Source organism: Peromyscus maniculatus, chromosome X (assembly GCF_049852395.1).
Source record: "Peromyscus maniculatus bairdii isolate BWxNUB_F1_BW_parent chromosome X, HU_Pman_BW_mat_3.1, whole genome shotgun sequence".
Lineage (NCBI taxonomy): Eukaryota > Metazoa > Chordata > Mammalia > Rodentia > Cricetidae > Peromyscus > Peromyscus maniculatus.
The window spans coordinates 61,558,987-61,583,829 of record NC_134875.1 but is presented as its reverse complement, the minus strand read 5'-3'; the positions used below and the strand labels follow the sequence as shown (position 1 = coordinate 61,583,829).

Here is a 24,843-nt window from a genome sequence, read left to right as displayed (position 1 = left end):
TGTCACACTTTACATTTCCAGTAACATTGTGTTAGCACTTTTCGATGATATGACTCTAGCAACTCTACCTCAAATATCTTACATATTAAAATTAAACATGCACAATTAATCAACCTGCAAATAGCAATGTGAGAACTTATAACCTGAAGTCCAATCACCCTGTCTTACTTATGTTTCATAACCTAGCTCCATGCTGATGCCTATCATTGTATATTTTTTTTAATTTTGTTCTCTCTTCTCTACCTAATAATGATACCATGTTTAGTATTTCATTCCCATTTTAATTTCCTAGAATATTTTCAAGTTGTTGGATTAATTTAAGTGTTTCCACCTGCTAAGTAGGATAAGCTACCTCAAACATTATGATGAGAGGGGAGACAATAGAATAAATAGTATTGTTACAGGATTTAAATCTGAATTAAGTATAAAATCATAAATTCAATTAAGTGTGATTAAATGAACCATTTTATAGCTTAACATGATACAAGGGCATATTAATTATGTCAGCAAAAGAACGAAACCACATTCAGACTTGGAAAGCTGAATTTTATTTTAGATCTGCCAAATTTGCATCCTGGACTCTATATAAACTCCTTCCTTGAGGCTAGATTACTTAACCAGTAACTTTGAAATAACTTGATTGGTAGGTTATGTCCCAACCTCACAATCATATGCAATTATGAATCCCATATTGATTCAAAATATACATGTTAATAAAAGGCATCAATACAAAAGAAAAAGTGAAACAGGTGACTGCTGTCTAATATTAAAGTATGGTTAGACTTAGCATGGAAATTTAAGAAAAATAAAACCATAGACAAATTTTGTTAGATATCCTTCAAATGATGGATTCTGTCATTGAAGAAATATAATAGCAAAATAAAAGCAAAGTTCTTTGTGAGATATTTGAAATATATATAACACTACAGGTGCCAGAGTAGATTGCCAATTAAATAGTAAAGTATTAGGCTGATTTTTAACATAAAAAAGATCACACTCAAAGCATATGTGAGTTTGGCTAGCTTAATGCTGCATTTTTTGAGACCAGGTCTCAGTTTGTAGCTATGGCTTTTATAGAACTCACTATGCCTACCAGGCTCACCTCGAACTCACAGAGATCTGTCTGTCACTTTCTCCCCTGAGGTGAGAAACATGCCCAACCCCATGGTGAGCCAACATGCCCAACCATGATATATATTCTTGTTGAAATATTGTTGTGTATTAATGAAACAAAAAGGAAACATATATTCTATCAAAAGGTCATGGTATGGATGGAGCAATATATAATATGATTCTGCATTCAGACATAGAGATATACCTGTGTCTAAAAAGATAGCATAGATAAATAAAATATTAATTAATTATTTGATATGATGCATTGTTTTTATAACAAATTGTGAAAGCAGTCTTGGAGTTCTTTATGACTATAAATTCTAACAGTATTCAGTTTTTAAATACAGTACACAAAATATAAAAAAAAACAATTTATATCTTCAAAAATGTTAGTCACTTAAAACATGTTGTGACAAACTCAAATATGATTACAAAATGTGGTACCTTATCCCTAGACCAAGAACTCAAAATTGGAATAACAGCCATAAACATAGAAAAGTTTGTTCGTGTTTATTTCTGTAGTTTTATTATATTGCAGCACATGGAAAAAGAACAATAAAAGGGGAGCACTTTCATTGTATTTTGCCTGCCTTTATTCAATTCTATATAACTGATACTTTATCTGTTTTGAAGCCAAGCAGGATACAGCAGAAGTTTGTAGGCACGAGGTTATCATCAGATGCTAACTGAAATTTGTGGAAAGAAAATATGGTTCTAGTGGTATGAAATTCACAAAAACCAATAACAAGGGATTTGTCATCAAATGTTAATAAACAGAGAAGTAGTAGAAATATCAAGAAAGAAATAGCCTGTAATGCTTCAATTATGAGGTAGTATTGGAAATTTGGTACATGAAAAAGAGAGAATATGTTCACTCTAACCTCTGCCATCAATGTGTTTCAAGATTAAGATGTAGTAATTGGGCTAGATATCACTGTATAAAGTACTCACCCTTTGTAGACAGAAGTTTCTCTGGTCCTGTCCGCCCACACGGTCTAGACAAATCTCTCCCACCTGCGTCTAGCAGCTGCTTGGTCCCAAGTAAACACACAGAGGCTTCCATTATTTACAAACTAAATGGCCTATGCATCAGGCTTCTGGCTACCTAGCTCTTATAATTTAACTCAACCCATTTCTATTAATCTATATGTTGCCACGTGGCCATGGCATTACCGGTTTGCTGGCATCTTGTTACTCCTTGGGCAGTGGGCTGGCATCTTCTCAACTCCACCCTTCTTCCTCCCATCTTCAATTTCAATGTACTGCCTAACTTTATCCTGCCCTGCCATAGGCCAATGCTGCTTTATTAGTCAATGGGAGTAACACATATTGACAGCATGCAAAAAGACATCCCACAGAAACTCTTTTCCTTGATTTTACTTTTCTTGGTTTCTCTTATCTAAGATAAAATATCAAAATATTTCATGGAAAATTCCAGAGATACCAATTCTTAAGTTTTAAATTTCATTATATGAGTAGTATCATGAAATATCATATCATCTTAGTTCAGCCTGTCTAGTATATGAATCTGTCCATCATATCTGCACTATATATGTTATTCACCAATGACTCATTTAGGGTTTTTTTTGTCTGCCTGTCATTTCCTGGCTTTTTATGTCCATCTGTAGCAGTATTGAATTACCTTGGTTCAACTAGTCTTTAGAAGCATAACATCTACTTCATCATAATACCCACTTTATCATATTGTTAATGGTTTATATCATTGAAAAGGTACTAATACAGTACACAAATTATTTTGAGAACTATCACTTTTATTACAGGATGTGGTTGTTTTTGTTTTTTTCTATTTCATTTTTGTTGTAAATCTTTTACTGGACCCAATCTATAAATGAAGCTTTGTCTTTCATATGTAGTAGAAATATAGTGTATTTATTGAATTCATTAATGCCCAGAGTTTCAGACATCCAGTGGAAGTCTTGATAATACATGACCTTTAAATAAGAGTGAGGGGCTACTATACTTACTTAAAACTTTATATGTTAAGACTACAGATTTGAGGCTATTACATATCAAGATGTTTTCCATTTGGAAAATATTGGACTATCCCACTGATGGTAATAAATGAATTTCATTTTCATTATTTTATTATGAGTCAAACTGTATTACATCAGGATGAGAGAAACTTCTCAGGGTATATAATAAATGTGGCAGTTGAAAGATATTGTAGAATATTATTTGGAGACATGTTAGATTTGTTTATGTTGTGGAATATTTGCTTTAATGATGCAAAGATGTGTTTCCTTCTTTTATATTGCATTTGTTTAACTCTATGAAGCTGTGTTACTGTGCCTGTCCAAAACAGCTAATGGTCTAATAAAGAGCAAGGCAGAAGAGAGGATAGGTGGTTCTCACATGCAGAGAGAATAAAAAAAGAAAGAGCAAGAGAAAAGAATGAGGAGAATATCAGGGGCCAGCCACCCAGCTACACAGCAAGCCATGGAGTACGAGTGAAAGTAAGATTACAGAAGTAAGAGAAGGAAAAAGCTCAGAGGAAAAATGTGGATGGGAATAATTTAAGTTAAGAAGATCTGGCTAGAAAGACGCCAAGCTAAGGCCAGGCATTTGTAATTAAGCCTCCATGTGTCATTCATTTGGGAGCTGAGTGGCAGGCCCCCAAAGAGTAAAGAGTTAAAATAACCAACTACAGTTATTTTGTAATTTATGGTTTCTTTCTATATGTCTGTGTATAAGCTTCAACTTCCAAGTGACTCAGATCACATCACATTGTAAATATTATTGTATTTACTACTTATAAATTAGTTAATCTTTTTTGTCTGGTACATGAGAGGATATAGACTTAAATATAAAGCTTCATGAGGAAAACAGCAAGGCTGTTGCCAAACAAGAGGATTTCTGTGTAATTTTCATTCTCCAATTACACTTTTAAAATGTATTTCCTCAATTATTCTTTCAAACTCACTAAATTCATGTACTTAGTTTACATATATACCCCATTATAAAAGCATTTCTAATTAGAATGATGTAAGATGTAGATAAAGTTGAATTATTATTCATCTCATATTAGGACAGAGTATAGCTTTTTGTATGAACTTCCGTCATGCACCCACCAATTGAGTCCATGCATAGGAAATGTAGTTAACCTACTATATTCAAAGAGAATTCTGTCACAGAAAAAAAAGCTATATCAGAACTTTAAATGTAGATGCAGACATTCATATGTATCATTATAGAGTTAGTGCCTTCAATGTAAGTATCACTTCCTAGTTTTTTCTTGCCCAAGGTTAAATTTAAGGAGTGTAAGTCACTCATTTCATGTTTTTTTTTTTTTAACCACATCCAAGTTGGAGGTCAGAAGCTAGACAATTTGCTAATGCTATTTGACCAGATTCTTTTCTCCATTTCCCAAGCCTGTGTATTTGCAATTGAATAAATGGAGAAAAATAGCTACTCAATATTCTGAAGCAAACCAGTTATGTTTGTATCACTTAGACAGCTTTATGGGACTCAAAAAGAAAGACTGTCAGATTCATGATTGTCAACTGAAAGCCATTTGTTTCTTTCAAAAGACAAGAAGTATGAATGATTCTGGTGCATGTGTCACAAATGTTGAGAAGCCCAACTTGCAGTTAAAAAAAGACACAGGGTTCACCCAATGACGGAGAAATGGATGAGATCTACATGAACAGCCTGGACATGAGTGGGGGTAATGAAGGGCAAGGGTCGAGGGTAAGGAGCCTGTGGGAGCGGGAGATCCCAGCTGGATCAAGAACAAAGAAGGAGAACAAGGAATAGGAGACCATGGTAAATGAAGACCACATGAGAATAGGAAGAAGCAAAGTGCTAGAGAGGCCACAGAAATCCACAGATACCCCCACAATAAACTGCTGACAATGGTCAAGAGACAGCCGGAACACCTACTCTGGTGATGGGATGGCCAAACACCCTAATAGTGGTGCTAGAAACCCCATCCAATGACTTAGGGAACTGGATGCAGAGATCCACGGCTAGGCCCCAGGTGGAGCTCTGGGAGTCCAATTAGTGAGAAAGGGGAGGGTTTATATGAGCGAGAATTGTTGAGACCAAGGTTGGATAAAGCACAGGGACAAATAGCCAAACGAATGGAAACACATGAACTATGAACCAATGGCTGAGGGGCCCCCAACTGGATCAGGCCCTCTGAATAAGTGAGAGAGTTGATTGGCTTGATCTGTTTGGGAGGCATCTAGGCAGTGGTACCGGGTCCTGTGCTCATTGCATGAGTTGGCTGTTTGAAACCTGGGGCTTATGCAGGGACTCTTGGCTCAGTCTGGGTGGAGGGGACTGGACCTGCCTGGACTGAGTCTACGAGGTTGATCTCAATCCTCAGGGGAGGCTTTGCCCTGGAGGAGGTGGGAATGGAGGGTGGGCTGTGGGGAAGGGGAGGGTGGCGGGAGGGGGGAGAACAAGGGAATCTGTGACTTATATGTGGAACTAAATTATATTGTAAAATAAAATTAAATTAAATTAAAAAAATACTGACTAGATTGAGTGACTATAGAATTATGGAAAAGAAGCCTAAAGGGTCTACATTTTGTTTAAAATGTATCAGCTCCAATCAATGAAGTATTTTAAAATGTATATATACATACATGAACATCCTTATCTACATATATGCATATGTACACATATATACTTATAGATCTAGAATATTGTGTTTTAATATATCCTTTATGCTAATATTTCACAATATTATGTGTGGTTACAACAATCTTATCCATAAGAATTTTTGAAAAGGATTAAACTAAAACTTATTAAATTTGGATACATATGTAGACATGATTGTACTTTAATTTGTGCTTAGTATATTTGTATTTACACTAATAAAAGTTTTTAATACTTAAAATATCACTAAGAGCTTAGTAAAATATCATAACCCCTTAAATATATTGGGTTTTTTTTTTGATATTTTATGTGATGAAACTCTGAATGCTTCAAGCTAGTGGTCTATACCTGCTACCTGGTGTTATTGGTCAGTGTGATGCTGATTACAGGAAAAACAGTAGCTGATGTGTTTACTCAAATATACTGAGCTTCACCTATGTACTTTGAGCAATGTGATACTATGTTATTGTCAAATTTCAGTGATTTCCAAACATAGTCATTTAATATTTCCATTCCTGACAGTTCACCAATCCCCCTGTGGGAGCCCACAGAAGTTTCCTTGTGAGATCTGAGTTTACCTGACACAGCAGAGCTGCACAAAGGGATGATTTGATCACAGGCAAGGTTGCCAGGTGGTTGGAAGGGTCTGCACTTGGCTGTGCTGAGGCGAGGTCTTTTGTTCCTCCCCTTGGCATTCCTTTAAAGCCCTTTGGCAGAGACAGTCAGGGCCTGATGGATAGGGATCCAGGCCCACCTGAGGCTATCCTGTGTTTCTGTCTGTCTCTCTCTCCTGCTATATTTCTATCTAATAATTTCTGTTGCTCCTGCTCAAGAGTACCCTGGGGGAAAGTGGGGGAGGGATGGCCCCCCACAACCTCCTACTACTTTAACAGCATTATATTCTGTTAAGAAAGAGAAGCAGATTTTAGAGTGGTGTGAGAGTTGTGGCCAACTTTGAATAAAGGTGAGGAGTAGGTATAAAAGCATTAACAATATTAGGTGTCTTTGGAGGGTAGGAGAAGTGGGTTCAGAGAAAATAATGTATAAGCTTAAGGCATGTTTCAGACTGAAGTCTGTATTGAGTTTGTCTCATACTATTTCATGATCTCTGTAAAATATGAAGCCATCATCAACCTAAATAATGATCAGCTATGGTATTGAGGAGAAATATGCTTATACATATTAGGAGTCTCTACATACATAGAACGTACCTACATACACATCAGTACACCTTAGCTCCTTAGTGCCTCAGTATTTCTCTTATAAATGGGATAACAATTCTTAACTATCACTGTCTGGGGGATCAGTCTCTAGGCATCACAGAGCTCAAAGGGAAATATACAGTGTGGGCATGTGCTAGACTTTATTGGAGGGGATTAGGGAAGATGGCACTCACACTCTTGGTGGTTTCCTTCTTTATTGTCCTCTGTTCTTCTTCTGCTGTATACTTTTTTCTAGAGCTTATATACCCCAACAAATTTTTTCAGGAGTATAAAAATTACAATGTGGTAACATTCTGTTTTTCAAGTGAATTATTACAATGAATACAAAACAGTAAAAAACAGCATGTTTTCTATATCCCTTACATGATTCAACATTTTACATATTACAAGTGAAAAATAAATTATCCCAAGAACCCACATACATTCATAACCAAGCAACTTGTTATAGATTATCCATGTGGGCAACAAGGCATTCTTCTCAGTCTGGTCCTTTACTGGCAGGATGCATTTTGTAGTTACAAACAAAGGGTCAATTACTTTGTTACTTATCTTGAAAGGTAATCTTATACGGAATCTTAAAGGAATCACAAACAAACTTTTTTATATGAAAAAGATTCAGTCAGCTGTGCTTTAAATCTTTAGGGTACACAGCCACTTAGCAGTAGAATTTATATCAGGAGATTGAGGGCAAAAATGAGCATGAGGAATTAATCATCACTTTTTGTCATCAACCAATCCTAGCAATGTCAGCTAGTAATAATTGGGCTACTTTGTTCTTGTTTTCTGACAATAAAGAGTTCCTCATTCAACTATGTGCCTTTCTAAAACTGTATATTATCTTCTTGTTGTTATAAAGGTTTTTAACCTCAAAGGTATTTGACAAAAACATTTTAGTCTAACTTTAAATTATTTTTAAAGTTTTGTTTCAGCTGTGATACACTTGGAAACCTGTGAACACTTCTGATGTTAAGGTTAATAGAATTTAAGCTAACTGGGCTAACGGGGACTCAGTTGTTTTTGTTAATCATTAACCTAATCTGTAGTCCACAACAGAAACTCATGAGTATAAACTTACATTATTAATATCATTCAGACAGTAGAGCTTAGGAAGAAATCATATTCATAATAATCACAGGTAAAAATCCCCAGTAGGATGAGACGTTTCCATGACACACTACAGTACAGGCAGTGGGGAATCTCCTGACACACATTCACACCATACCAGATACCAGAGGAAGACAGCAGCAGCAAACATGTAAAGGCACAGCAGAAGCAAAAGACACTCCAGGGTCTGTCATCTCCTGTCCTTGCCTAACCAAGACTGATCCATCAGAGTTTTCTCCTGGTGGACTTACTCCTTGAACTTCAATTGCCACCAGCTACTCCTCTGACACAGCTATCGGTGCTTAACTTGTAAGGTTGTTATAAGGCTTGATAATTAATTCCTATAAATTGCTTACCAGGAAATCTGGGTTTCTCTGTGTAACAGCTCTGTAGACCAAGCTGGCCTCAACCTCACAGAGATCTGGCTGCCTCTACCTCCCAAGTGCTAGGATTAAAGGTATACACCACCATGCCCAGCAACAACCATTCTTGTTATTGCTATTTAAAAAAAAATTCATATATCTTAGAAAAATCCATAAGTCTTGCTGAATAAGGATCCCTTAGAAAAATAAACATTGCTTTATCATAGCATCTAAATTAAGTTGCTTTTATTTTATTTTATATGTATGAGCAATTTGTACACACACACACACACACACACACACACACACACACACACACACACACATTGTATGGGTGTGCATTTATCTATGCATTTAAGTCCTTCAACAAGAATTTATAGAAAGTTTGGTTGAGATTTATTTTCTCTGTATAGTATGTTCCTTTCCTCTTTATTGAGATAATGCTTTTCTTCCTTCCTTCCTTTCTTTCTTCCTTCCTTCCTTCATCTCCTTTGATGCTTTGGCTCTTGTGATTTCACAACAACTTAATGTTTTCATGTTAATGTCTATGGAGTTTACATTCATTTTTACATTATTGAATTATCTGAAAACTATCAAGAACTATTAAGAAGTCTAAATATATGGAATATCCTTGCTTTTCATTTTTAAAAATTGTATGTGTATGTGTGGTTTGCCTGCATGTATATCTGTGTACTAGATTATACCTGGTGCCCTCAGAGACTAGAATAGGGTTTGGGTCTCCCAAGGTTGGAGTAATGATTTTTGTAGGAGTTGCCATGTGGGTGCTGGAAATCAAACCAAGACTCTTTGGAAAAGTAGGCAGTGAGTGCTCTTATCTGCTGAGCTGTCTCTCCAGTCTCATCAGTTTTTTTTTTTTTTACTTAAACTTAAAGAAGAACACCAAGTATAATGAAAATATATAATTCTTCATGATCATTTTTTTTAACTTTGCCTATTCCAGGCTAGTTCTGGAAATAACACCTTGTAAATAGCACCTTTCTTAAGATATTGGACTGGTTTTAAGATGGCATCCTCAGAATACTATTTCATACTCAGTAATTTACTAAATAAAATAGATACCTGTGCTATAAAGTCTGTTGTAGAGAGACACATTGAAATACTTCACTTATATCTGAAAAAACTGTGTAAACGCATATATAATGGCCAGTTTATATATATATATATTATATATATATCTTAATCATATCTACTCAAATGATGAGTGATGTTTAAACATACAGATTTAACATTTGATCCCTTTAAAGGTATGCTCATATTATGCTAAAAATATAAAAATTAGTGACTATGAGGTATTACATTTGATAAAAATATCAAATGAGGTTATTCTGTCAAAGGTCAGGTAATGTTTTTAAGATGCTATTGTTTAGAACCACTCAGGAATATAAGGCATCCTTGCCAGGAATGAGAGCATCTGGCATAATTATTTTCATGCCCTTTGACACTATATTGAGGTGGTATTGTGTTCCCCAAAATATTATTCACCCTAATAAACTTATCTGGGGTCAGAGACAGAACAGCTACAATATTAAACATGAGGATAGGGAGTGGTAGCACAAGCCTTTAATCCTAGCATTCCAGAGGCAGAAAGCCATATGTCAAGGATACAGCCAAGCATGGTGACTCATGCCTTTAATCCCAGAACACCAGCCTTTAATCCCAGGGAGTGATGGGAGAAAACAGAAAGGTATATAAGGCATGAGGACCAGAAACTAGAAGCATTTGGCTGGTTAAGCATTTGGCCTGGTTAAGCATTCAGGCTTTTGAGCAGCAATTCAGCTGAGACCCATTCTGGATGAGGACTCAGAGGCCTCCAGTCTGAGGAAGCAAGACCAGCTGAGGATCCAGCGAGGTGAGGTAGCTGTGGCTTGTTCTGGTTCTCTGATCTTCCAGTGTTCACCCCAATAACTGGCCTCAGGTTTGGTTTTATTAATAAGAACTTTAAACATTCATGCTATACACTATCAGTGTTTGTAGTAGGTGTTGCTTCCCTGTTTTCAAAATGTCCACTAGATTTTTACCTATTGGTATTTATCTCAACCTGATCTCCATATATTGTAGTTACCTTGTAATCATATCTCAGCATTCCTTCCTGATGTTTTTCATGGCCAATGTCCTGGACCATTAATGAAGCCTACTGTTGGCTTAATGAATTTTAAGCTCTGTTTCTAACCAGTCCTTCTGTATGCTAGCAGTGTCTTTATTAGTAATTTTGTCAAAATTAATAGCTAAATTGAATACTTGCTCATTTAGTTAATTAGAATAATCCTTTATCATTGTATTAGAAATTTCATCATTCTTTGTGTATAAATATAATACAACAGTGTTCATCAGAAATCTTTAGCATTTTAAAAATAATGATAAAACAATGTAGGTTAAAATCTTCTCATTCAGAAACGATTTGTGGGCATCTATTAAGATTATCTATGGGAAAGTTTTAACAGTACTCATAACACATGCTGCTACTCATGCCAACAGCCCTCATTTATTGAGTTCACAGTATGTTACACTCTGTTGTAATCACTTTTATAGATTAATTTATTTAATTCTTCTAACAACCTTAGTGTATATGAACCACCATTAGTCCATCTTATAAGCATACATATTGAGGCACCAAGGAGTTAAGTAACAGATGCAAAATAGTAAAGGTAGGAATTGTCAGTGTCAAAGTTTGACCCCATTGTTTTTCATAAATAAACTTGAAATGATATGCTTATTTCTTATCTTCTGCCCCATATCTCAGTAATATGCAAAAATTTAAGTATCATTTACCAGTTATATATGAGGGCTACTAAGCTGCATGTACCAGAAATTTTCCTACGGAAATTCCTATTTTGTTGGCAAAAAAAGATTAGTGCCAAAATGGTGAATCGTCATGTATATGAAAAGGTCCTAGAATGTTTCCTTATCAATATTCTTTGTATCTGTCCACCCAACCATCCATCCAGAAATGACGCCTGTGACCAATACTGTCCTATGTGATAAGCATATAATTTTTGTTGTTGTTGTTGAACTCAGGAACAATATAGAAACAATATTTATCCTTGTGATTATATATTCTCCTGCCTGAGACAGATTTACTCTTATGGAATCAACCGGTTCTACAATCCTGATTATAAGAATACATTTTGCTTCACAATAGTATTTTTTATTTATTTATTTATTTATTTATTTATTTATTTATTTATTTATTTATTTATTTATTTATTTTATTATCTAATTATCTATCTATCTATCTATCTATCTATTGCTTAATTTATTTATCTAATTATCTATCTATCTATCTATCTATCTATTGCTTAATTGGTCTCAGTCAGTTTTAAGGTTAGGTTAGAACTAATTAGTACATTAGCTACTCTTACATAAGAGTTTCTTTTCTCTTTTCAGTTACTTTTGCCAAAAGGGAATGATCAACAAAACTTCTACAGAAATTTAATGGAAAAATATCTATTTTCTGAAAATATATTTAGGGGAGGAATGGAAGGAACACTTTTTTGTTCTAGAACTCAAACACATGTTTTCCGGGAAGATTTTATCCGTGTACACAATCCTCAAGAATGAAATATGAGTTTCAATAAAGCCTCACAAACATTACTTTGATCTGTTTTGTTTATATTACTCAGGCCTTTGAACATAGCTGGCCATAAAATGAACATATAAACTCAACAAGAAAGTTTTGTTTTTCAAGTAGACATCAAAAGTTGTGCCAGTAGTCTAATTTTTATTGTGAATGAAGTTCTTGTTAGTATTAGTGAGAGGCATTTTACCATTTTTTAGCTTAATTAACTTCATGAGTTTATTTGAAAATCATCACCTTATGTCCTCTGTCCATTTTCTCATTGAGATCAATTTTTTTGCTTTTTATTTATATGAAATAAGTTTAATAAATGTTTTCTAATTTTGTTTATTTTAATTATAGTTAGACGATTGTGGTAATCAAACAACCTTGTAAGAAAGTATGACTGTTTTGCAATACTTGTATTTGAAAATAAGAATATACTTTAATTTTACAGTAACATAATTATAGATTTGAAATCATATTTCCTAATTGAATTTAGAGGTCTATAAGAGCTGTTGTATACCCACTGCTTGGGTTGTTAGGACAATTTATTACTGTCCTTTTAATTATTTTAACTGAAGTTTTTAACTTTTCTTATGAGAAAATTTCTGTGTTAAACAAAATTTCTACTTTGCTTTCCCAAAATTATATTTCCTTGCTTTTGTTCACTCTAGAGTGTCACAAACACTATGTATTTTCACGAGGCTTATGACAGTGATGAGACACTGACTTATGGAATTAACATAGGCATGTGGAGACTGTTTTATAGCTCTAACATAACAAGAAACTAGTTCTGGGGCATGATTGAGACCAGGAGCTAGTGAGGTTCAACAATTTCTATTCCACAGAGTGCCATTTTGTCCCAAATGATTGATGACATTCTCCTGCCCTATTCTCCACAGATTATAAGAGCACTATTGCAATGCAGAGCTTCTGTAGATACCCGCTTCATTAAGCATGATCCCAAAATGTCATTTAATTTATTTCTTAGATCGAATGTCTCATTAAACTCTGATGAGGCCACGAGCTACTTTGGGCTAGACTTGTTATGAAGCACTCGTATCTTAAAATTTTGTTCTGTCCCTCTTGGCAAAGGAAATAGACATGACAGTGAAATCAATGCACAGCACACTTTGTCTTTGACAAATTGAAATATTGTTTTTGCTAAAATAGGCCCTTGGGATACAGAGATTAAAATCTCACATAAAGTAAATCAACAGGAAGTATGGATGTACAGATAGACAGTATGTGTTGTGACCTTATATTATTTTAATGTCATTTCACCTTAATTCAGCAAACAGATAATTTCTGGTTAATTAAAGAACATGCTGATGTCAACCACACCCAATTATAAAGTATTGCAAGTGAGTTAAGTGTATGGGTATCAATTTTTTTAATATATATTACAGTAGTTATTCTTCTTAGCTAATGGAATGGTTGTTCCACAAAACAACATGACTTTTAATAACTGTACTTATACTTTTGATTCTAGAATCAAAGACAGGACATACATAGTCTTAGGTTGGTATGTGTCGTAAGTAAGAAAAATGTAAACCCTTCTGTTAGACCAACAGAAAATATTTTGCAAGCAACCATTAAGACTTAGGATTCGGCCGGGCGGTGGTGGCACACACCTTTAATCCCAGCACTTGGGAGGCAGAGGCAGGTGGATCTCTGTGAGTTCGAGGCCAGCCTGGGCTAGAGTGAGTTCCAGGAAAGGTGCAAAACTACAGAGAACCCCTGTCTCGAAAAACCAAAAAATAAATAAATCACAAAAGAAAAAAATTGTTTAAGCGGGGCGGTGGTGGTGCACGCCTTTAATCCCAGTACTCGGGAGGCAGAGCCAGGTGGATCTCTGTGAGTTCGAGGCCAGCCTGGGCTACCAAGTGAGCTCCAGGAAAGGCGCAAAGTTACGCAGAGAAACCCTGTCTCAAAAAAAAAAAAAAAAGACTTAGGATTGTACAAGGTTCTGAAGACCACTGTGAAAGATTTTTAGATACTTTCTTGAGAATTTTGATAATCAGTTGACATCTGGTTGTTCTGGACTAATTTATCCACTTTACCACTGTCACAGTGAACACTCAATATTTTACTCCTGTGCCTTCTCATCCCGGCCATATACCACCTCATTTCAGAATCTGTAGAACTCTGTTCCTTTACCTTTCCTGTGAGTCATTTCACAGCAAATTATAATGCTGCTTTGCAGTATTAGTGTTTTGTAAATCAGTAATGCCACCTAGTATGTTGTGCATGGTTGCTGATAATGGGCTTGAGGCATCTCACTTGCTACAATCTTTTAGCTGACTGGTATAGATTAAGCCATAGCACTTTAATATAAAGGGTAAATATAGCTTAAAAGAAAACAATAGTAACATTTACCCATGAATAAAAGAAACATATGACCTAGTTATAAGTCAGTCTCCTTGTATGAAAACAGAAAAGAAGAACACATGGAGCCACTCACACATTCATTTAGTTCTCTTATTGCAGTCCATTTTTAATATTGTTAAGAATAACAAGGTATAATCTTCATTATTTTGTTTTCTTCTGCATGAAAAATCCTTTCCACATCTAAAAATGCCATTTGAATCTACTCTCTGGAATATCACTATCATTAGGACTATATGTCTAGAACTGTTGGAATCTGAGTGGACTGTGAGACAGTTATTCAAAGACCATGTAAATTGCATCACTTTATTGTGTTTTGGAGCATTTTACTTAAAGTAAGTTGTGATTCTGAGTGTCCATTTTGTAGGTTATTTAAGAAAAAGATGTGAAGAACCTTTGATATTTGGGTTTGCTTATATCATCAGGTGAATGAATATGGATGCCAGACTTTCAGTTTTTCCATTCTGTCTTAGTTTTTTTTTTTTCAGTTGACAATAATAAAAGATGGAAGGCTTGTTAGGCATCTAGGATAACTCAAGTGATTTATTTTTAGATCTGGCTTTGAGATATTCCCCTTAGAATAACTACTTGTATCACAGCATTAGTCTCTGGTAAAATAACTGTCTTCTTGAGAACTGCTTCATTAGAACTATTGCTAAAATAAAATGAGATGATCTTCATAGTTCTTTCTTACATTCAATAAGAGCATATATAGTTTTTCATCATTATATGATTTTTGAGTCTGGAACCTATTATACATGTGATTGGGTACTGTAATCCTACTACAAAGTACCCTAAGGTAGAAGAATATCAAGTTGATGCAAGCCTGAGTTACATAGGAAGGCCCTGTCTCAAAAATAATTCAAAGCAAAGCCTATGTGGCAGGGCATGCTTAGAATTCTAGGATTTCTGTAATGGGAAAATGTGACTGAGCAGTTGAAGGCTAACCTGGGATATATGAAATGCTATTTTAAAAATAAGCATAAAAAAATTCATTGTTTATGTACTTGAAAGGTGAATTTGAGTTTCTTCATCATTATACACCATTTGTTATGGTTTTATTTGTGGTATAATATAAAAAATAGTTGAAATATATAGCAATTATAATTTTTTGAATGATAGCAATTTGAATTATTTTTCAGTACATAATTTATATGATTTGTTAATAATAAGTCAATGTCTGTTCTGTAGATAAATGCTGTCACTATAGAAAAAAAGATTGCCTTTGGTTTTGTTTTTTTCTTATAGAACATAAGAAATCTAACAAGGCAACCTGAGAATAATTGCTGTGAGATGAGATGAGATGAAGATCTGTTAAAATAAGAAAACAATAAGCATAGTTCTTATCTTTAAGCAAAAACATTGATCAAATTTTGATTCCACCTAAATCAAAACAAGTAAAAACAAGTAGTTTAAATAAGTAAAATCTATTTCTTAGTTATATTTCTACTGCTATAACAAAGGACTGATGGGTGATATTGTTGTGTATGGTGTGAATATTTGTTGCTCTAATTGTTGATAAATAAAGCTGTTTGGCCAATGGGGAGGCAGAATAGAGTAGGCACGACATTCTAACTAGAGAGGGGGAAGGAGAAAGGCACAACAGAGGAGACGCTGCCAGACGCTGCTATGAGAAACAAGATGTAAAGATACCTGTAAGCCAGGAGCCACGTAGCAAAGTATAGATTTATGGAAATGGGTTAATTTAAGATGTAAGCGCTACCTAGTAAAAAGCCTAAATGGGAACAGGAAATCTTCAGCTACAAGGGACCATGACTAAGACCAAGAAAACTTACAGAAGAATTTATTGTGGGCTTGCTTACAGATTCAGAGGTTGAGTCCATTACCTTCATTAAGGGAATGGCATGACAGAAGACAAGCAGGCCTGGCTCTATAGTAGTAGTTGAGAGCTGGCATATTGAGAGAATATCCAGGTGATATAGAAATATAGGATATACATATGATAGACTGAAAAGGGTAGATTATTAAATCTAATTTAAAGAACATCTTGTTTGAAATGCTTCACATTGCTATGGATTTTAGTTCATTGATACGAATTTAAAGTTAATTTTGTTATATTGTATGTATATTTCTACTCTTGCTTATAGTATTTTGTTTGTGCAACTCATTTGAAATTGTAGTGTATAATTAAGAAATACAGATTAATAATTAGTCATCTATGATAATCACACTTATAGTCATGTTAGTTAAGTTTTCTAGATATACACAAACATATTTCAGTTAGGTAGGTGATCTTCAAATAATTCAAAGACCTACAGAATATGGCATTTAAAATGTTTTAAAAACTTAGACTTTCTGCACAGTGAGACATCAGCTCCTGGCAGCACTGATTTACTTCAAAGAAGATGGTGGGCATAGAGTTTGATTTCCTTATGGCAAAAGTTAGCCATTTGGGCAAGAAACTGTTCTTGCTTGGGATGCTTGAAAAAATGTTGTATCTACTGGACATGCAGGACCCATTAAAAGTTAACCACTGAACTTTGCAAGGGAAGATAGTCCTTCAGGTTCCTGCTTCACAGAAGAAACTGCCAGGCATTCTACAGGACACACACACACACACAGAAGTGACTGAGACTCCAGGCCTATAGGCTGAAGATGGATGCCCCAAATTTGCAGAGGAAATTTGGAAGACTGTCCAGGCAGGCAGCTGTCTCTGTCATTTCCAGAATTTTGGAAGTTGGTTACAATATATTTCCTGTTTACTTAGGTAATATTATATCCTTCTGGGGTGTTTGATGTAGTTGAAGACTAGACAGTTATAATTTTCCTTGGTTATGATAAAAGATAAAGTAGATATGAAACTTTAGACTCACAAATGTAGGATAGATGATGGAATATTTTCTTTAATTTTGCCAAATACAAATAGACTAGATATTGTAACTGTAATTCTTGCTTGATAACTGTTCTATTATATGTAATTTTACTATGTTAAAGTTAAAACCCCAGGGCCTTTCGCTTGCTAGGCAAGTGCTCTAACACTGAGCTAAATCCCCTTCAGATCATATAAATCTTTCGCCTTTTACTAAGACCTCCTTTTTTATTAGAAAGAAAAGAAGAAATGCTGTGGGATAATGCTTTTGTACACTGGTTTAATAAAATGCTGATTCGTCAGTTGCTAGGCAGGAAGTATAGGTGGGGTGAGTAGATGAAAAGAATTCCGGCAAGAGGAAAGCCAGAATCAGGAGTCACCAGCCAAACACAGAAGAAGTAAGATGACAAGACAGAACTGAGAAAAGGTACCAAGACACATGGCTAAACATAAATTAGAATTATGGGTTAATTTAAATGTAAGAGGTAATCAGTAATAAGCCTGAGCTAATGGCCGAACAGTTATAATTAATATCAGCTTCTGTGTGATTGTTTTATAAGCGGACCACAGAACTGTGGGGGCTTCGCAGGACCCGAGAACCTTTTGCCCATATCCAGGAAGCAAAGAAAGGAAGAGAGGGAGGAGAGGGACAGAGAGAGGGAAAGAGAGGGAAGAGGGTGAAGTGAGGTCAAGAGGAGAGAGCAGGGAGGGACAGTTGGAATGATGTGGCCTTTCAAAACCTCAAAGCTCATCCACAAGTGACATACCTTCTCCCACAGAGCCACACTTCCTAATTGTTCCCAAACAGTTCCACCAACTGTGAACCAAATCTTCACATATATGGCCAATCTCATTCAAACTTCCACTGTCTATTTGCTCCCAGTTTTTCTCCTTTTCATTCTATGCATTGTAATCTCATAAGAAAGCTTTTACTTTCATGTGTTCTCAAGATTAAGAAACTTATTCACTGAAATGCTTAATATAGTCATATTCTGTAACCACCTGTCTAATTACTATTGCTTACCTAAGGTTCTTAAATACTGTGATATATTATGTTTTATAATTTGGTTTGGTTTTATCAGAAGCACAATTATAGCAAATATTTATACACATATTTTCCAAGTATTTCCAATAATTTGTAACTAAATTAATTTTAGTAGAAGCTGAATGTTCTTAGGAAAAATGTAAATGTGTTCTTGATTTACTATAGAGAATCATTTTAAGTGATTGCATTTTCATTTGGACTAATTAATTGAATAACTACTTATTAGACATTTATAATATGTCAGGTTTTTTGAAGATACAAAAAGAATGTCATGTAGTATATGTCACCACAAACCTCTCAAGACAGTAAGGAAAACAGATATATAAGGACATAAATTACTATGTGGTATAACTCATGCCATTACTTACATCAGTTCTGTAGAGTTCAAGGAATGTGGAAATTAACTTGATTAGTGAGGACTAGGGAAGCTTTACTCAACTGTGAGTTTATTTGTTTGCTTGATTTGTTTTACTTTGTTTAAGTTTGTTGTTTTGTTTGATTTGTTGTTGTTTTGTTTGATTCTCTACCACTGAGTTGCATCTCTATCATGAATATCTGGCTTTGGTCTTCATCTTGGAAGAATTTTCTAATAAAAAATATGGCATGTAAAGTAGGGAATTGAAAATGTAGCTTAAGAGGATCTAACACTAAATCATATGAGCATAGAAGCAAATCTCTGTACCTTATAACCTTATGGACATTCTTCATTTAATCTATCATATATGTTAATTGTAGAATTTCAATATATTTTTTCACTGAAAAAAAGCAACAAAAATTATTTTCTTTTTGTATGTATGCTAGGCTATTGTGAAAGTCTGTAATGTCACAGACTGGAATATAGCTCAGTGATAGAGACTGTACTTATATGTACAAGGCTGTGAGTTCCAGGTGCACTGTATGAACACATACCCAATATTTCATATTAGATTTTCCTAGAAATTTCTTTCTTTAAAACATGTTTCCTGCCTGCAGACATAGCTCCTTTGATAAAATGTTTAACTCACATAAAAGAAACTCTTGTAGGTTTGATCCCCAGCATCATACAAACTCTGCCTGGTGGCTCCTGTCTGTAATTCTGGCACTTGCTAGGAGAAAGCAGGAAAATTACAAATTCAGGGTCATCCTCTACTAACATAAGGAATTTGAGGTTAGCATAGGCTACATGATAAAGAGAATCTTAAAATTTAAAATATCTACCATAAATTATGGGTGTTGGTATGCTTCTTCTTCGTTTAATTGGTTTGAATTGTCTCTGTAATATAAGTACAATTTAGATAAATGCTTGGCTTGGTCAAATTTGAGAAATTTCAGTAATAAAAATAATGTAATTGGTTTAGTCTCCTGTAACAAGACTTTTTTTTTGGTTAAGAAAATAAATCCTGTGGTATTTCATTTATATGTAGTATGAGTTTTCTATAAGTATGTTTAGATTTTATTTGGTTTTTAATAACAACATGTTTAAGAAAATACAATGACCTCATCAAATCTGTCTCCTCCCCAGAGACATTGGCCTTGTGGTCTTCCTTTTAGTATCTTTCTAATATGATTTTCTTGAATATTATGGGATTCTGTCTCATTGAGCCTTGGCAGTTTATTGCTTTAGAGGCCTTTTACTAGTTGAGTCAACATTATTTCATATGGAGATTTGTCTTCCCTAGTCATGCAGGAATTCTGCTATTAACCGTGATATGAATCATTCATGTATACTAAGAGTGAAATAGGATCTTGTTGCTTCAAAAACTCTTAATTTCTAGTTCTAACCATGAATAGCTCTGAGAAGTGAATCATATCCCTTTCTGTGGAAAAGTGAAGTGGCTTTTTGGTTCTCTGCTAACCATTAGCCCTGCCTACATTGAACATGAAAGCTAACAAAATAAATCCTCTATTGAATCTTCTGTCATTTACCAATAGGCCTTCATATGTCCTTTTGTCAATTAGATTGTATTGATAAGGGACCACTCTGTGGTTTGTGAAGTTCTGTATTTTAGATCAAAATCCATTTAATAAAAACTGGGTGATTGGCTGCTTGTTGTCATATTAAACAGTGGCTATCTTTTGCTGCCTGAATTAGTTGCATTTCCATTGTGGAAAATAATCATTTACCTATATTGATATTCCTGACTTATAATGGTTTTAATTTTTTTTTTACTTTAAAATTGTCATAGTTAAGCCACTATAAATTACATAGTGTAAAAGCAGTATACATTTAGTAGAAATTATACTTCCAATTTCAATTTTGATGTTTTCCTCTGGTCACAATATGTGGCATGGCATTCCCCCCCCCCAACACTGAGCATCAGCATAGAGCTACAACTTATAGTCATTCAAGTGATATAGAAGCAAATTATACCATATAGTTTTCTGTTTTTGAGCTAGGGAGGGTTTAATAGATGAAATACTTGAAATACATTTTCAGGTTAAGATATTTTCAATTTTAAAATGATTTAATGGGATGTTCTCCCATTTAAGCTGAAGAGCATGAGCACACATTGTGTGTGATTATGTGTGTGTGTGTGTATGTATTTGTGTGTAACATTTGCTTTTGTATACCTGTATATGACACATATAGACTGTTGTCAGTGAGGAACAACTAGTGAATAGTTTGCATACCTTAATGTGTTTTCCCCACTAAAGATACAAGCATGAAATTGCTTCAGTAATTTCAGCAGTCAAATCCTAAGGTCAAAATCAAACTATTCCTCTTCTTCCTGGAGCAAATGACTCCATTCTGGTTTTGATATAAACTTAATTTACTACACTCAACATTTGCAGAAAGATTTTCACATTAGCAGCCACAGTAGCTCATGAACTAGCATATTTACTTGAGAGATGTTATATAAAGTGTTTCTTAGAAAGGAATACTAAGAGCCTGTAATACATGTCTCATATGTAGCAAACATCTTTTAGAATGATTTTGCCTTTGTTAAAGATATGTCTTGATCATACAAAGGAATGTCTTATGGATTGTAGATAAATTTGTTAGCTTGTATTTTCTGAATAAACAATTTTTAATAGAATAAAAGGATAAATAGGAACTAAGAATCAGACTGTAATATATGTTTTCATGATAGGATAATTACAGGTAACAGACAAAATACAAGCTCTTTTCCTGATCCAGCGATCCTCACTGGTGGCAGTGCTATTTAACCTTCAATAGACAAATGAATTTTTTTTTCTTAAAAGTTCTGTTAGGGTACTCAAGATTTTTCTTACCTATGTGTTTTCTTGCTCAATTATTAGAATATATATTTGGAGAGAAGCAGGTTCAAATATGAGGAACAGAAATGTCTGCCATACATAACATGAAACACTCTTGCATGGTAAAAAATATGTAATAATAAAGTTGTTTTATAACATTGCATCAGGTTAGGTGGAACAGGCCTGAAATTCCACCATTGAAGAGACCGAGGAAGGAGGATGAGTAGTGTGGGTCCAACATTGTCTACACAGAGTTCCAAGTCAGGCTGGGTCATATAGCCAAACTCTATCTAAAATAATAATATTGATAATAGTATCACTTTAGCCTAACAATATACTATAGTGTACATAAACATCCAAAAAAGTAAGGACAGGAATCAAAAATATATTTGGTGCAGTTTCTAAGCCACAATATATAGGACAGGAATTATACCTACCATTGTCACCTTCTCCATGCTGCTCTTGTGCTATTAATACAGAGGGTCAATACTGATGAAAATTATGGGAGGTTTTTCTTATTGTTTCAAATTCCCCTTTTTCTTCCAACCACACAGAAGAGATGAATAATTTACTACAATACAACCTCCAACTCCTACATGATTTTTGAACCCCTGATTTGTAAGCTCATCTGCTATACTGAGAAAGAAAAAAAAAATATTCTGTTTCTAGGTTCTTGTGGTTAGTGAATCTTTCAGTTTTTGTGGGTACTAACTTTTACAGTCACATTCTAACCTGATCTGTTTTTGCACTCCATATTCCTGCCTTGCTTTTACCTATTGTTTTTATTATTTAAGTTTTCTTTTAAATTTTTTATTCTTTACATACATTACATCCCGACTGCAGTTTCTCCTACCTCCTCTCTCCCAGTCCTGACCCGTTTTTGTTTTAATAACTATATTTATTGTTACTGTGAGTGTACATGTTACATGGAGTAGAGTACTATGGTAGTTAAAGGACAGCTTTCAGAAGTTGGTTCTCTCCTTCCATAGTTAGGCCCAGGGCTCGCTCCCAGGTAGTTAGGCCTTCATTACAAGGCTTTTCACTACATAGCCTTTTCACTGCCCTATGCACCTGCCTATTCTACTCCCTTTTCCCAAGACTTCTATTCTGTCCCTACTCTGAATTAAAATGAAGGGGTTTTTCCCTTCACGTCATCCTTTCTTTAACTAATCAAATTTTACTTAAAATTTTGCATGAGTGTTCCTTTTTTCCCTTTTAAGTTCAACCACAGTGTAATAAGATATTACATCTTGACTAAATAGAAGAATTTAAATACTCCCTTTCAATAAGAGAAAATGAAATAGATTTCTCATTTATATCCTTATTTGGTTAAGACTGTAGCTTATATTTAAGAAATTGTGGTAAAAATCAGAGTAAGAAATATCAATCTTCTTCCAAATAAAGATATTTAGAGGAATTATCAAACCTTTGTGTAATTAGTGAAGTACGTAATACTGGTGGTATGTACATATAAAAGTAGCTAAAATATACTGGGAATTTTTTTCTGTACAAATGTTTCTGAAAACAAGAATGGGAAATGCACTATAATTATTTCAGTAGGAAAACTTGAAGGCTCTGTGCTATATTTAATATCTTAATGCTTTCTATCATGAACAATAAACATGCATATGTTATTGACCATATGTTCTTGTGAGGCATTACATTGGAAAATTAAATGTAATTTTCTCTTGTTCTCTTGTTAACTCTTTGGAGTTAAACTTTAGAATTATTTTTTGTCATTTTGCAGAAATATAAAGTAAAGAAAGTAAATAATTTCTTCCATGATACATTAGAAAGTTTTAAAAGAAAAGATAAAAATGTAAAAATATATCCATGATCTGATCTGATCTGTCTTATAAGTGCTCTTGTTGACATTTTCAAAATAATTATATCTTAGATGCATATTTTTATTCTTTGGAATTTACAACTATAGATACAATGAAATCCATTGAATAAATATGACTACATATTCATGTTCAATTTTACATGTTCCTTAAGAACGTCAATATTATTGAAATAAAAACAGAGCTCAAAAGAAAAACTATCATGTGCAAGCTATATGCTTACCCATATTCATGGTTTTATCATTATCCCAAGGTAGGCTCAATTTCTGCACCATCATTTTTCATCTAACTCACCAACTGAATATCTTTTATAGATGTCAGAGTTATTAGATTTACCGTCTGCAAAATACTCATCATTGAGAATTATAGACTACTTAGAAGATTGGCAAGTACAAGCTAAAACTGAAAATAGGTCTCTCAACAGGCATGCAAAATCATAGAAGAGATTTCAGTAAATTCTTAGAGCTATTTTCTTTCCATGGTAGGAAGCAGAGGCAGTTTATATTTTGAGATTGTTTGAAGTATAAACACTGGAAGCAGAATATTACACCTGTATTTATTGTCAAGCCACATTTCTTATATCATGTGTGGTCCTGCTTTCTAGGTATACACCGCATTCTGTCAAAAAATTATTACCATGACTATCTTTTGTTGCATGGAGTTCCGTTCTGATCTGACTCCTAGGATTCTGCTATGTTTGTGTTTCTCTTCTAGAGAAATGGAAACAATGTTTTAAAAGATTCCAGAATGCATGTAAGTTTCATTGAAAAAGACTGAACCTAGTCAGTGCTCATCAATTTTAGAAAGTGAAAAGAGAAATCACACATGACCTTTAATGTCATAACTTAGCTTGGGTCTCAAGGTGAGCAATAAAAGCAACAACTTGATGAGAGAGGTTTACTGGTAAACACTTCTGTTATACCATCTGCTCCCCACCACTCCGTAGCAGTTACTGTGGAATGAGATACCTGGACAGGCCTGCAGTGGGCATGATACAATGGGATGAGGAGGTGTGAACAGGCTAGGTGGTGTGGGAGCAGATGGTGGCTGGGAAGAGAGGCACTCCATGGCACTGTTGGCATGGTTACAGAGAGGTAGGTGTACTAACAAGCTGTGCCAATTTTTGAATGTTTCAAAACTCCACTTGTGGCTTGTGGACTCAAACTTTTACTCATTTGCTGTCATACAGTTTCTCTGTTGCCAGCAGTTCCTAAAAATAAAAAGTCACTCTTCTCCTTATGTTGTCTATTAGCTGTAGAAAACATATTCTCTATGTGTGTGGTATAATTAATCTACTAAAATGCAGAGGAAAAGTATGTGTGTTGTACTTGGTCCTTCCAGATGAATAATAATTTCATATTAAACTGATAAGGATTTGTGTATGTATGCATGTGTCTTTATAAATAGCTCTACTCATAAAAATCTTTCTTATATCAAAAGAGCAATACTATTAAAAACTAGTTAGCAGATATTTTCCCTTTTTTGTACTTCATTTGTGGGACTCATGAGCAATTGCTTGTCTCATCTTCAGTTCAA

At 34.5% G+C, this 24,843-nt stretch overlaps 1 protein-coding gene across 4 annotated transcripts in view; it reads left to right on the top strand.

Moving 5' to 3' along the window:
- Positions 1-24,843, top strand: part of Diaph2 (diaphanous related formin 2) — a 748,266-nt gene that overhangs the window by 415,804 nt on the left and 307,619 nt on the right. The gene's annotated exons all lie outside the window — the stretch shown is intronic.